The following is a 15,007-nucleotide window of genomic DNA, read 5'->3' on the forward strand; positions in this document are numbered from 1 at the left end:
TCAGGGTCACGGGGAGCTGGAGCGTATCCCATGACCCCGAGAAAGGTCACCAGAAGCTAATGTTTCCACCTGATTTTAACATCTTCTTTAGCTGATGATAATGTACAGACAATCCAGCTTGGTCAGGGATTAATCTAAGGACTAATGACTGACCTACCAGCATGATGGTTGGGACTCATGTCAAGTATTTGAACCACAGAGGAGTTACAGTATCTTTCCTGTTTCCCATTCCTCATTCTAAGCTAAACATCTTCTGTTAGTAACCTTCTATGTATAAGAAATAGTTTTTCTCATTTAACTATCAGCAAAAAAGTGAATTTTTATTCTTTTAATTTTTCTTTGTAGTAATTGTTACGCCTTGGGCATTTTATCAAAGAACCAGATACTTTCTCGCACAGCTGTTTATCACCTATATTTATGATTCATCTCAGATGGCCCGTGTTTCAAAAATGAACACCCCCCACTGAATCCTGGGGCTCATTTTACAACAGTAATTCGTGAGCAATGCTGACATGCAGGAACAGGGAAAGTGTAAAGACTAACACAAGGAGGAAAATATCTCATATCGCTGAAGTTTGTTTTTAAAAAAAGGTGAAACGGCACCTAAAGAAATCTGTTTCACTTTTAAGAACTTCATGAGCCACTTTAGAAACAACAACCTCAAACTATCTTGCGTAGCTACAGGCCAAACCGTATGAACACAATCTGATTAATGCTTTTTGGGACACGTTGACTTCCTGACTTGCTTACATATGGATTACTCGGGTATGATTTTGCACATTTACCAGAGTTGTAAAAGCTTCCAATTTAAATGTTGGTTTTAAGCAGATTTGACACAGAAAATGAAAGGTAATGGGAAAAATGTGCACAAGAGAAGGCCGTGGAGATCCATGCAGCATAAGAAAAAGAAGAAGCAATGGATGAAAGGAGAGTACAGAGCGAACAGGAGGAGGAGAAAAGGAAAAGATTACTACCATAGTACATCAGGCTTAGCTTCACATCCTTAATGGTAACTATGGAAATAATTATAGAGCAGACAGACAGACTGCTAGAGAGAGTGTGAGCTTCAGAGAAAGAGAAGGAGAAAGGGAGGGCAAAAGACAACGGGAGAGGAGAAGAAAAGGAGAACTATGGGGGGTAAAGTAGCTGAAAATGTTTGCTGGAATCCCTAAACTGTGTCTCTAATGATTGGTGATTGCTTAAAGATCAGATGCACAGGGATGACGTGTAGGTTAAACCCTCACAAAGCCAGTTTAACCGCCTTCTTACAGCAGCTGCAGAATATGCTGTGACATCTTTTATGCCTTATGTTAATCTTTCCTTTGATATGAAACTGCAAGATATCTTAGGTGGGGGGGAAAAGCATCAACAGCATGGAGGTCATATTATTTTTATCCACCGTTATATCTTACCAGCGATAAGGGGGCTCTAGCGTGGTGAGTACAGCAATAGTACAGTGTCATAATAAAACGGTGCTTTAAAAAGTTGTTTCAAACGCACAGTTGTCATGGAAACAGATCTAAGATACTCTTTCCCCCTCTGAAAGTGCTCATTGCTTATCATTACTGAAAGCCCAATCAATGGAGATGTCATTAACAGTGAAATAAAAAAAGTACTTAATGTCGCCTACATCAAAGTCAGATACATTGAGAAGTAAATTAAAGCTCCTGATGGATTTAGATAATTGGATGGATGACTTTGTTTATGCACTTATAAAAAGCAGCATGCTGTTGGAAATCAGCAGGGGTCAAGTGTGGCTTGGATAGAGAAATTAGCTGTGCAGTTTTTAATTTTGATTGGTCATGATTTGCCCGTGGGTGTGTGACAGCATGCATGGGCAGTTGGTACAGGACTGGTGGTTATACAGTATATTATGTGAGTGATAATATTGCATGCTTCCCACACAGTTGCCCCTGGCATGTACGTGTGTGTGTGTCTGTGTGTGTGTGTTAGCGGAAGGTGAAAGGTAAACAGAATAGACCGAGAGAGGAAAGGAAGATAGGAAGAAAGAGGGGAGTGTGGAAGCGAGAGAAACCACTCCAGGTCCCAGTCGGGAACCAAGCAGCCCCACCCTTTCTAAACATCTCTCTTCCTATTTCTCTCTCTCTCTCTTTTATTCTCTTTGCTGCTGGAAACAGAGAGAGGCAGCGAGAGAGGGAGAGACTGAAGCGCAGGGCATCAGAGCACTGCTGCTCCCTGCCTAAACTGAGCTGCTGTCCACCTGTGCGGGATAATCTCCGTCCAACCAGCAGCCAGGAGACACTACAACATCCACCGTTTGCCAGGCAGATTACTTAAGGGTGAACCGCCGTTTGGTGGAGGAATACGAGGGACTAAGTTGCCATTACAGCCTCGTTTTTTTTTTGGGTTTTTTTTCCGCGTGCTGCTTGTCAGCTCCTGCCAAACGTTCAGTTTGTAGGCACTGCAGCTTTTAGACTACTTTATTCAGTGGCGCTTAGCTGTTTCTTGGCCACTCTCTCTCTCTTTTCTTTCCATAACGGTCTGTGTTTTTGGTGATTGTCCACACATTTCCGCCTGCATTTGGAAACTAAAGCTTCCGTTTGAATTCTTTCTGCTTGCTCGCTGGCTCAATGTTGGAGTTGTCCGATGAGAGCGAAGCGCCTTCGCTAAGCTTGCACATATAGAAAGGCGGACCTATTGCGCGCCGCACCGCTCCTTCACGCGCACATGGGCTCAGACGCGCACGCTCACACGCACGTGCACACACGGCTGCAACTCCAGACATGCAGCTGGTTCCCCTGTGTGTGCACACCTTAGCTTCTGAGTGCCGTTAAACTCCAGAGCTTAGCACAGATAAGCGTTTAGCTTTCACCCATCCATCCTTGCCAAGTTCTTTCTGATATGCACAAGGGGGACACCCGCTAAAGGAAACCATCGCAGAAACCATCTAAAAGATGAGAGAAATTGGCCTCAGCGGATTTCCCGTCGGTCACCGGATTTGTGAGTGCAGGGTCGGGGCGGAGGGCACCGGGGAGAGAGGACAGGGAGAGGCCGGGGAGGAGGAGCTCTCATCCGGACTGCCCGCCGCGGAACAGCCGCTGCTGCCGTGCTCAAGAAGCAGGCTGCTGCTGCCAGGGGGAGGCGGGGGGAGGATGAAGAGTGCCTCAGTCTGAAATTATAACACTCAGCTGGCTTTGGGAGTGTTTGTTTTCTTGCATTTTACCTCTCACTAATTAGTCTGAAGATGCGAGATAACGAACAGTGGCCTACTTAATAACTGTCATCCGTTCTCTCACCGGTGTGGCACTTTTGGGTCAGCTTAAAGGTAAATTCAGCACTTTGTTGAAGTGAAGGCCTGCAGTTGTGAATTTACCTGTGCAGTGGCTTTTGAAAGGACATCCTCCCACTTTACTAATTTCAACTTTGTGATTTTCTTTTCGTATTAGTTTAAGGTGTTTGTAGTAATATAAGTCAGACCTATACAGAATATCCTATTATCATTATAAAGGGACGTCTAGTGTGTCTGTGATACTCAGTAGTGGGTTTATAGTCGCTATATTGGACTTAATGGTCATTTCTATCTCTTCAATATTACTAGGATACAGTATTTCTTTAGAATAGCCAATATAAATACATAGTTTATAATTTTCTGTGATAATTAAATAGTATTGTATTTATATTTATTATAAGATCACTAAAATTCCTTTTGTACTCCCATATATGTAGATACCTTGAAGGAGCCCTGTTTCCAGGTGCCTTGATAGTGGAGGTTGGCAATTCATCATTTATTAACCTACCGAACTGTCTATGAATTATCAGAAGTCATGATATGATTTAAGGCCAACATGGTAGTGTTTTTGCTGTATTGGGCTTTTGTAGTGCAATTTCAAGTTCTCTTGCTTCGTTTTAGTTCGAGTCCTCTTGATTCCTTTTTTCCTAGGCTGATTTGAGCACTGACTTTTTTAGCAATACTCCTCTGTCTGGAACTCGACCACAGCCTTATAAACCCACCAGAAGATGGTCACCTGCTTATCAAACAGTATGACAAGCACATGTGTGTCCTAACACTCGGTGGCAGATGCTGTTTGCAGATACACCAACACGCTCAGTTATTTATAGACATTAATATCACTGTGTGCTTTTGGAGTATCAGTTCAGAACAAGTGCCGATGCTCGACGGAATGTAACCCAATCTACGGAGCTTCAGAAGTTTCAGTCAGACGCAGAGACTTGGAGGAATACAGGCTGAACTCATCTTTAATAGCAGCTGGCAGCAGCTGACTGTGGGGGTCACAGACTGTACACTGGAAGTGCAGAGACACTGTCTTTAGAAGTTTGGACACAAAGCACAAGAGCCCCACCTGATCTAGGTAGGACATCTTTTTGTTTCATATTTGTTGCACTAAAACCTCTGCATATGCACATCCAGCTCATTATAACATCTGATGCAGGTGTACAATTTGAATTTTAAAATAGTCCTCTCTGCAGAAATACATCACTATGGCCGAACTGCAGTTTTGAAATTATAAGCTTGATTACGGCACTGATCTGAGCTTTTTTCTGAGAGGGTGTTTCAGTTTTACCAGTTCAAAGTGTCTAATTTTGGAAATAATTTTGTGAACTTACTTAATGAAAATGCATAAAAAGCTGTTTCCAAGTGTGCTGTAAATGCACTCCTAATCTTCACCCTATTTGCACTCATCTCTTGTACAATGACATCACTTTCGTCTGTGTGTTTCTGCTGGTTTGTCGTCATGCTCAAGAGCACAAATAGTCCACCACTTCCCATCTGCTGTTGCCTCACATGCAGTGCAATAATACAGCAAAAACCCAGCATAAAACAGTGTTTGTGTTGCTCAATTTAATGCTAAAAGTTCATATTTCTTAGCTTTAATTAACTCTTTATTCCAATTAAAACAATTTGCTTGATGGGAGAGGGCTGTTTGGGTTATGGGGTTTAAAGGTTTGATGGCTCCTGATGTTCTTTTATTGCTCTGTGGGGAAAATTGCATGTGAAGTAAATAATGTACTGTGACAAGCATTGTCCTGGTAAATCAGATCAGACCGTACTCTCTTCCCTTTGGTCTAAAAATCAAATATTTCCCACAAGAAACACAAGCTGGATCCAAAATTAGACCTTTCATTTCTTTGTGTTAAAGCTGCAGTAGGTGTGTTTGCAGAGAATAAGAAAGACAATCGCCCACCCCTCTTTCTACTTCCCACAGACACGAAGGCAAAAGCAATCGGTAGGCAGCTGAGTGACAGCTCTGAATGAAGCTCTCCTGCTCAAAAGTTTACCTCAGATTCCCAAAACACAGCATTAACAGTGACGGCAAATAGGAGAGAAATAGCACTATCAATAAAACCAGGACTCTGACATTATATTACTCATTTCTTCTAACCCTGCGGGGGAATTGCATTTGCCTGATTCAAACAAAATGTCAACTTATAAAAATCTGCCTATGATAGTTTTAGATAATGGGAGCACATAAAATAAAATATCTTGAGCTGAAGCATTAGAAAGAGCAACGGTAGAAACAAAACCATATATTATATTAGTGGTTTGTGGATTGTGAAACTCGTTTTACCTAGCAAATCAGCTTTGAGAGTACAAAGGACTGTCCAGAATTTTGGTTAACTGCCAGCTTGGCTCATACTGTTCATGTAGAGTAGAGAAACTTGTGATCAGCAGTGAAAATGTGTCATTATTCAGTTGTTGGCTGGTGCTTCTTTCCCATTTGTTGTATGCTTGTTCTTTTGTTTTGATAATTTAAGGGTCTGCCTACTTACGAATTTAAATTGGTTTGTCATGAGTCAATGGTGCAGGTCAAAGTCAGTTCAAAAATCATATTTAAGAAGCAGAATAAAAATTGTATGTAGAGTTTGTAATCGTCATCTGGGACTATCTAAAGGTCAGAGCCAGTGAAACCTGGAACTTTATGGTTGTTAAGTACAGAGGATGTAACTAAACCAACTTGATTTTTGTGTGCAACAGCTTTATGGGATAACAAGCTATCCCAGAGCCCATGCTTCTTTTGCTGCATGTTGCTAGCTCTTCTCCAACACCAACTCACAGGATGTGCACCCTGAAGCAGGGTTTACATGTATGCATTGCTTCAATCGTCAAGGCTTCACTGCCTTGTTTGGAGGGATGGCTTTGCTGCAATTATCGTCATAGCAACAACATATAAGATATACTATATGTTATCCTTACTTGTTTGTTCAGTTAAATGCTATAAGTGGTGTCAACCGTCATCAGATTACCTAAATTAGGTCCCTTAAAAACGTTTTGCTCTGAGCGAGTGTGTGCGGAGTCTGTCTGCATAAACTGTTTACACAAAGTTTTCAATATCTCCCAAAAATGAATGTGTCTCTATAGCAGCAAATTGGTAATCACTTCCTAAAGCAGAGAGTTGCTTATCATCTGTTTTATTGTAAGTGGGACTGTAATGTAGAGAATACATTAATGCTGCACTGAATAAGATTTGAAACGAGTGACTGGAGAAAAAAAACTCTTCAGTTTTTCTTCCTTTCTTTCTTTTTTTTAGCAAGGTTATAAATCAAGAAGTAGACACAGTGTGCTGGACATTTGGATTAATGCAGGTTTCAGGGCACTTCTTTATGGCCTATATGTTAAAGACTAGAGGCTTCTAGTTATATGTATCTTCATCTGTATGTATTTTTTTTAAAAAAAAAACTAAAACCCCAAAAGTGTCAATAATATGCAGGAAAACAAATGATACTTTCAAATGAAATGTATATATTAATGTGGTGCTACTACAGTCATGGAATAATGTGTTTTTGCTGCAAAGTTGGAATAACAGGAGACTTTTCTTCTCTTTCTATTCTGCTAATACTGCCTAAAAGCAGCGTTACACCCCTCCCTTCATATAAATGCCAACATCTTTCAGACTCTACTTCTGTTTATGACACAAGTGCTCTGAAAAATAGAAGTTAAGCCCAACATTAATAAAATTCTGAGCTGAGCCACAGAGGTCAAGTGTTTTCATAAACTGAGTACTCCTTGTGACAAGCGAGCTGCATTTAATTTGTAGAATTGTCCCTGTTATTTGTCAAAACTGTCCTCCCAAAATGAGAGATGAGACCGTCAGCCAATTCAGCAACTGCAGAGACGTTACTTACCAGAGGTGTGGACTCGAGTCACATGACTTGGACTCGAGTCAGACTCGAGTCATTAATTTTATGACTTTAGACTTGACTTGAAAAAATGTTCTAAGACTTGGGACTTGAATTGGACTTGAACCGGTTTACTTGAAAAGACTTGATATTTTACCCCAAATATAAAATTTAACATGCATATTATATGGAGATTGAAAATGTGACGTCATTCACGGATAGAACCGCAAAGGATTCTGGGAACTCGTGGCAAGCGGTACTAGCGCACGCAGGCTTTCAATTAAAATCAGTCACACAGCGATAAAAAGAAACACAAAAATGTCAAGAAGCTGTTGTATTATTAACTGCAATAGCCGGTCGCATGACAGCCACGGGAAGCCGACGGGTAAAGAGATTGGTTGTTATCGGATTACGTCGTTGAAGAGAAATTGTTCGAGCCATGTTTCCGAAGTAACAAAGAGGCGACTGGATTGCAGCCATTCAAAGATCAAATATAACGTCCTAGAACACTCCAGCTCACAGGTTAGTCTGCTCCAAGCATTTACACAAAGGTCAGTCTGCTGTTGTAGTTAATGCGTCATTTTTCTTAACATAATTGGTGATATAGGTTACAAGCAAGTCTGGCGCTGAACAGAAATTGTCGCGCTATGCTCCTTTATTTATTGTGCATAAATAGTAAATTGTCCTGACACAATATTGTGTTTCGCTTCTGTTATTATGGTACATTGACAAAAACATATACTTTTATTCACAGGATAAAACAGGTTTTTTGTATCACTAATTGCCCAGTACGATTACAGCATACAATATTATTGTCACTGCTACATTTCTGTGATGCTACCAGAAATTATTTCCACTACTAATTAATTACCGTTGAGCTCAAAGGTTATATTAATAAACGGTTAACGAATGTGTATTTATGAAGACGATTTGTGAGACTGGTAAACTTATGATACGTACGATGGTCTTTCGTTCTACACGGTGCATTTCAAGGTCCTGCACCCATCCGTCGGTAAACTGTACCTGGGCTTGTTGCAGTGACCGGAAGTTACTAAACTTCATGAGTGTATGCGCTCACTCCAAGAACCGTATGATTATAAATATGCATATAAATATGCTACGATGAGATAGCTGACTTCATCTAACTAGCAAATGTTTTCCAGGCTACGTTGGTGATACAGTTTTTTTTAATGTGTATGATATTTCTGTCATGCGATTTTAAAGCTGGTCCTACAACCGCATCCAAGAATAACATGCAGCGTATCTCAGAACTGTCGGTGAAAATTATTCTTGGAGCTAAGTTTAATTGAGCTGCATTTTAAAGAGGTGCAATTTCACAATTTGTGTATATTTTCTAAGTTCACTATTTTGTATGTGTTGAGAAAAACACAGATTTTAAAATTACATGGTCTAATATTTACATTTAGCATATAACTGCAACATTATTTTTTCGTTTGTTTTTTTAAAGACTCGAAAGGACTTGAAATTCAAAGTTTCAGACTTGTGACTTGACTCGGACTTTTACACCAGTGACTTGAGACTCGACTCTGACTTGCCTGACATTACTTGAGACTTGACTTGAGACTTGAGGATAAAGACTTGAGACTTACTTGAGACTTGCAAAACAATGACTTGGTCCCACCTCTGTTACTTACAGTATGCTTATGTAACAAAGTCCTTTATTGGCCATATAATTATGAGCGATTTTGGTTACAAATGAGAGGTAATTATGGAAGCCTGTTTCTGCCACAAAAAAAAAAAGGGATCCACAACTCAAAATTTTGAGTTATTTTCTCAAAATTTCAACTTATTAACTCAAAATTTCGACTTACTTTTCTCAAAAGTTTGAGGTAATAAGTTGAAATTTCGAGTTAGCACTGCCAATCAGTAATCTACGTGGATGACATCATTTCCTTGTTACCGGGAAGCTGAAACCCTCAGGTACAAATGCTACAGCTAAGCTACCGGTATTACATCCAGTCATGAATGCACAGGTTGCTGATTATTTTCAGCGTGGCTTCAAAAGTGATGAAATCCTTGTGTTATTAGCTGAATCACATTCAGGTGTTACTATCAGCAAACGTACTCGCGAAAGCCCCAATTTGTTGCGATCTGGTTTTGAGTGTGCATTCCTCTGCGCCGTTTGCTTCCAGGTAACAAGAAAGTGACCTTATTCACGTAGATTACTGATTGGCAGAGCTAATCTTGAGTTATTAACTCGAAATTTCGAGTTATGGATACTTATTTATTTATTTTTATTTTTTTGTGGCGGAAACGGGCTTCCGTAGGTAATAGTGTTTTGGTATAGTCGTGGCAAAAAGTCTGAATAGATGGATCAACTTATCACATGCATCTAAATTTAATGGCCAATGCAATGTTTTGCATATGTTTTGCCTAATTATTGATAGTGCAAGATAGTTAGCTTTTGGATTAACTCTAGTCCTAGACTATAAACATTTTTCATTTTTCAAGCCAACTCATTTCATTTTCAGGAAACTTGATTTAAGCTCCTAAACATGAAATGTGCCCTGCTGATCCTGTCACTGTTGTGAGGTATATTAAGTAAGGAGATGTTTGCCTAAGCCTAAGCAAAAGAAAATTTTAAAAACACCAGAAAAGTCTTAAACTCTTGGCTTACAGTTGGATGTTAATGTGGTATGCCTAGGCTTTAATGTGCTCTATAAATAAATAAAGGTTGTTGATTATACACACTCATCTGCAGATTTTTATTAGTCATCATTCTCCCTCATCTGGAGCAGTACGCTCCATGTGCTTAAAATGTGCTTAGAATGTGTTCTGACCAAGTATGAGATGATTAAGTCCAACAAGAATAAATCCCTTACTGAAGGAAGTCTTGCAGTTTGACTGCTATTTGATCCAGGCAGATATTTGAAGGCCCATTTTTTCAGTGATTAGGGAGAGAGCCATAACTTTAATTTCAGTGATCACTGAGGCATAACAGCTGCACGTAAAGAACCACCAATCAAATCCATCAACAAATCATTTTAGAAGTTTAGTGATTTTTCCCAAAGCTTTTGTCCCCATAATTTATACTCCCTGGGTATTATTTGGTATATCTTTTGTTTCATGCCAAATCCATTTAGTTGGTGAAAGGCCAGTTCGGGACTCATCTACTACAAACCCATGCTGTGTGTTGCAGTATGCTGTTTCATATTGTCTTGCTGAAATAAGCAAGGCTTTCCCTCAAAAAGGCATTGTCTGAATGGAAGCATATCCTGCTCTAAAACCTTACAAACCTGCAATGATGGCGCCTTCCCAGATCTGCAAGCTGCAAGTTCAGTAAGCACTAACCCATATGGAAAAGAAATAGTAAAAACTTATATGTGATTACTCATGAAAGTGGCCACTTTCTCATTACTTTCATATATTGTTTTAGTAAGTATCCAAAACATACAAGTTTCATTATATAATTTTTCAAGGGATCTTATATCTGTTTTCACTCTTATATGCTTTTCATACAAGTTTCACACAAGACAGATACAAACTTTATTTAGATTTATATATATCTTTTCCATGTGGGAATGCAGAGATCAGTCAGAGATGGAAAATACAAGATTTTAGAAAATGTGAAAGCATTTTACAGAAAGCAAAGTTAAATGCAGACTGTGCAAAGCGGAGTCCTTCCATGACAGCACTACTGCAGTGCACAAGTATTTAAAAAGCCTGCACCTTGGAGCTGTGACGTTAACACTGAATAGGTCAGTTTTAGAGAGTTAAGCGTTGATACATTGTTTATGTTAATGTTTGTACGGTAATGTTTACGTTAGCTTACCTGTTGGAAACTTCTCTTGCTTGCTAAGTGAACACCAGTTCAGTCTTTGTTAGCTAATGAGCCAAGCCAATAGCAAACCATTAAACAGGAGGGGCTACATTGTCCCCTACTTAATTTTTTTTTCTCACATTAATTTTAGCGTTTATTCTGAATAGTAAACCTCTTCCACCGAAAGTTAGGTAGTTGATCTATGGGTTGGACCAGATCAATAATTAATTATATATATATATATAATCAGTTAAACTGAATTCATGAACTTAATCATCTCTAAACTTTGGAAACTTGGAAAATAAAATTATTATTTTGATTTTTATTATTTCATATGTTTCTTGGGTCATTTTTTTATTTGCTGTGGGACAAGACAACAGGGTGATAATTACAGGTGTGCAGACTTAAGCAGGTGAGGTATTGGAGCCTAGAACAGGAGGTTTGCCCACAAGACGCGGAGATTTGAGTTACTCAAATAATCTTTAACTAATCGACTAATCGAAGAAAAATTTGGCAGGTTAGTCAACTATCAAAATAAGCATTCTGGATCATGTTCCTGAGTCCATGCTGTGATTTCAAAGACAGGATTATGCCTTTTTTTAATGCAGTGCCGCCTGAGGGCCTGAAGAAAAAATACTGATTTCTGGCCTTGTCCCTTCTGTACAGAGATTTCTTCAGATTCCCTGAATCCATTGATATTATGTACTTTAGATGATGAAATATTCAAAGTTTTTGAAATTTTTATGTTGAGGAAAATTGTTCTGAAATTGTTCTACAACGTGTAGTGTTTGCAGAGTGGTGGTCTTCTGTGCTGCCTCTCTGAGATGCATGTTACTGACCTGTTGCCAGTTAACCTAATTAATTATAAAAAGCTGCTCCAGCTCTTTCTTTGTAGTAACACTTACTTTTTTGAGATGTGTTGCTACCATGTTTTCAGTGAAATAGTAAAATGTCTCAAAATTTCATATGCTTTTGCAAACCATTGCATTCTGTTTTTATTTACTTTTTACCCAAAAATCACAATTTTGGGTTGTGCATTGCTTTACAATGGCCCAAAACTTGAACATTTAGCACTGGGAGTCAGTGCAGATGACAATCCACTTGTCACCACTGTTGTTTGTTGGCTTGTGAGTGTTGATGATTCCACAGCAGAGCTGTGAGGCGCAGCTTTGGAGACAAACATAATTTGGACTCGTTCCTTCAAACTCTTTGTCACAAATTGTTCGGTCATCATTTAGGAACATCTGTTAGCCTTGATTAACGAACGATCTTTCCCTCTTCTGGTTCTCTAATGTTATGTGTAGCTCCACCCACAGTGAAAGTCAGGAAAGATACAGAAAATAAAACCAGTCTTCTTTTTTTTAAATCCCAAAACTTCCAAACAGTAGACACAGCTCTCTTTTCTTCATCTTCCATCTGTTTTCACTGTGTTTCAGTGTGGCAAAAAACCCTCCAGCTGTTAACAGACTGTTACCCAGCATGCAGTTTGGTGATGGTAATTTTGCAAATGTGCAGTTATTACTGTTAGAAATACTTTTTGTTTCACAGATTTTGTGTGCCGTGATGTTTTGTACTGTTTAAAAAAACTTGTGAATAATAAATGTTTATCTTGCAATAATTTTTTTTGCACCAGTTGACTCAAAGTACAAGTGAGAAGGGTGTATATTCACAAATTGTATTATAATATGATATCTCCATAATGTATCAAAACTAGCTGAAAAGTGTCCACATAAGTTAAAATTGGTGTACCGCCCTGCACTAACAAAATACTTGTGTGAACCAAACCAAACGCTCTGCAGCCTCTCAGACAGTGATATTGCTATTTGATCAGTCTTTTTATTTTTCATCTTTTAATTTTGTATCCGACTTCATCAGACTTCATGAATTGACAATTTTTCCTTGTTTGATGTGGTATATTGCGAATTACATATTGTTTGGTTTTGAGGGTTTTGTCAGCTAATCATGCAATAAGTCACAGACTAATTCATTATTACAATAATTGTCACTTGCAGCGGTTCCCATCACCCTCAAAAACACTGTAGACCAAGGTATGTGACACCTCAGCGAATCGATCCTGACACTGCTGACTGCAGGACTCTAAAAATCACATGCATCGTACACACATAGTGTAGCTGTACCCATTTGGTAATTTTGAAAGCAGAGTGGACATTGTCAGCGAAGTCAGCGTTTGCAGAGAAACGCTGCTGTGTCCCTGCTGCTTCTGTATAAGGGATCAAAATCTGACTCTGTGCCTCTGTCACTCTCCATCTGCACACATGTAGCTCTTTTCAGCTTTAGGATTGAACAGCCACTGCAGGTTTTCATCAGCGCTGCAAGCGACCAACTGATCCAAATATAGTAATTGCAGGGACCGAACCCATTGCGGTGCTAGTGCCTTCCTTTACCCACTGGCCTCTTGATGACAGCGTTTATACATTAAATTATGTAATGAGGGTCCCACATGTAGCTGCTGTACATTCTACTCTAAGTACAGAAGAGACTGCCTTGCATTTGTAGTCACAGTTCATGGATCAAAAGCAAACAGGGAGCCAACCAGCTTTCTATCATAACAAAAGCAAACATACAAAAAGCCCTGAGCGTTTCAGCGCTATTAAGACACCCACTCCCTCTCCAGCCTCCATCTCTGGCTCTTGTGCTCCCTCCCTCTCTCCATCCAACCCCCCCTTCCTTAGTGCAACTCTCAGCCCTCCCTCCCTCCCTCCCTCTCTTGTTACCGCTCCCCCAGATGCATTTCCTCCATTTCGCTCTTTTCCTTTTTCCCTCTGTTCGCCTCTCTCTCTTTCTGTCATCCTCTCTTCACTCCATATAGTCTTGCTCTTGCGCTGTCCCTGCTACTCCTACACGAACACTTACCACTACCACCCACACACACACACACACTCACAGTTCCTTTTCCTTTTTTTAAAAAAAAAACCCAACCTCTTACTCATGTGTGTCTACATCCCTCCCTCCCACTCTTTTAACTCTGTCTCTCTCACTTCTCTCAGAGGGTCTAAGCTGGAAGCGATTGCCACCCACACATTCCCTCTTCAGCTTTCAGCTTGACATCAGATTTACATTCACAATGAACAAGCGCAGCATTTCTCATGTTGCCTAGCACATGGCTTACATGTGAACCAACGAGCTGGATTTTTCAGCAAGTGAACATTCGTGCCTGTGCCGCACTGAACTGTACGTGATTCGTATGGTGTTGTGATCTCTGTACACACACTGATCTAAATCCACTAGTCAATTGATATGAAATATTATGTTGAGTGTTTTTTCTGATACACTATGGATGATTGATATATGATGATCAAAAAACGCTGAACACTTTTCTGATTTTTGTATCTATTATTAAAGGATTCATATTTTCGCAAAGAAAGGGAGCTGAAGAGATCACTACCAGTCTCACGTCTGGACAACATCTATGGAGCACAAGCTGGCCGTGGGGAGAAACCACTTGCCTGACTCTGCCCAAAAATACAGTGGGGCAAAAAAGTATTTAGTCAGCCACCGATTGTGCAAGTTCCCCCACTTAAAATGATGACAGAGGTCAGTAATTTGCACCAGAGGTACACTTCAACTGTGAGAGACAGAATGTGAAAAAAAAATCCATGAATCCACATGGTAGGATTTGTAAAGAATTTATTCGTAAATCAGGGTGGAAAATAAGTATTTGGTCACCTCAAACAAGGAAAATCTCTGGCTCTCACAGACCTGTAACGTCTTCTGTAAGAAGCTTTTCTGTCCCCCACTCGTTACCTGTATGAATGGTCTGTATAAAAGACACCTGTCCACAGCCTCAAACAGTCAGACTTCAAACTCCGCCATGGCCAAGACCAAAGAGCTTTCGAAGGACAGCAGGAAAAGTATTGTAGACCTGCACCAGACTGGGAAGAGTGAATCTACAATAGGCAAGCAGCTTGGTGTGAAAAAATCAACTGTGGGAGCAATCATCAGAAAATGGAAGACATACAAGACCACTGATAATCTCCCTCGATCTGGGGCTCCACGCAAGATCTCATCCCGTGGGGTCAAAATGATCATGAGAACGGTGAGCAAAGATCCCAGAACCACACGGGGGGACCTGGTGAATGACCTGCAGAGAGCTGGGACCAAAGTAAC

General features: G+C 39.9%; 1 protein-coding gene across 11 annotated transcripts in view; it reads left to right on the plus strand.

The window, feature by feature from the left end:
- syngap1b (synaptic Ras GTPase activating protein 1b) overlaps positions 1 to 15,007 on the plus strand; it is a 179,095-nt gene that overhangs the window by 98,324 nt on the left and 65,764 nt on the right. Inside the window, exon 1 of one of the 11 annotated variants that reach the window (XM_086312386.1) lies at positions 2,138 to 4,331. The exons of 9 other annotated variants lie outside the window; for them this stretch is intronic. The gene's annotated coding sequence lies outside the window, so the exon portion shown is untranslated. Of the gene's footprint in view, positions 1 to 2,137; positions 4,332 to 15,007 lie in introns of those variants that run through there. One more of the 11 variants, XM_086312387.1, reaches the window with a different exon arrangement.

This window comes from Aulonocara sp. 'chitande type north' Nkhata Bay, linkage group LG11 (assembly GCF_057382095.1).
Source record: "Aulonocara sp. 'chitande type north' Nkhata Bay isolate Kocher_YH1m ecotype deep benthic linkage group LG11, A_spYH_male_GT1.1, whole genome shotgun sequence".
Taxonomy (NCBI): domain Eukaryota; kingdom Metazoa; phylum Chordata; class Actinopteri; order Cichliformes; family Cichlidae; genus Aulonocara; species Aulonocara sp. 'chitande type north' Nkhata Bay.